Source organism: Fukomys damarensis, unplaced genomic scaffold (genome assembly GCF_012274545.1).
Source record: "Fukomys damarensis isolate Sample0158 unplaced genomic scaffold, DMR_v1.0_HiC HiC_scaffold_27738, whole genome shotgun sequence".
Lineage (NCBI taxonomy): Eukaryota > Metazoa > Chordata > Mammalia > Rodentia > Bathyergidae > Fukomys > Fukomys damarensis.
The window spans coordinates 1-410 of record NW_022928650.1 but is presented as its reverse complement, the minus strand read 5'-3'; the positions used below and the strand labels follow the sequence as shown (position 1 = coordinate 410).

The window sequence follows — 410 nt, the reverse complement described above, 5'->3', positions numbered from 1 at the left end:
ACATTCACATTACTAGAGTTGATAAGTGGGGATGATGGAATTCCAATTAATTCCTGCAAAATGCAGAGTTAGAGAATACGAGTTCTCTTTACCAATGTAAAATTAATAATATTGTCTGAATAGGTGGATGTCTTTTCACTGTAAACCTATACAACCTTCTTTATCTTCAATTCAATTTGAGGTGAGCAAGGTCAATATCTTCACTGCCTGTTATCTTTACCCTCAAGAATGTTGCCTCCCATTCTGGAAGTTTCCCTTCCTCTGATTGTCTCTTAGAATATATAAGTTTTCAATTGGTAATAATCACACCTCAGATAAACCTCATTGGCTATGATACTGCCACTGCACAAAGCTAGAATATATAAGTTTTCAAGGGTAAATATCCATTAATTTTTCACAAGAAATTTCCT

The 410-nt window shown here is 34.1% G+C and overlaps 1 pseudogene; it reads right to left on the bottom strand.

Moving 5' to 3' along the window:
* Window positions 1-245: 245 nt before the first annotated feature.
* Window positions 246-354, bottom strand: LOC117284950 (annotated as a pseudogene).
* Window positions 355-410: the final 56 nt, after the last annotated feature.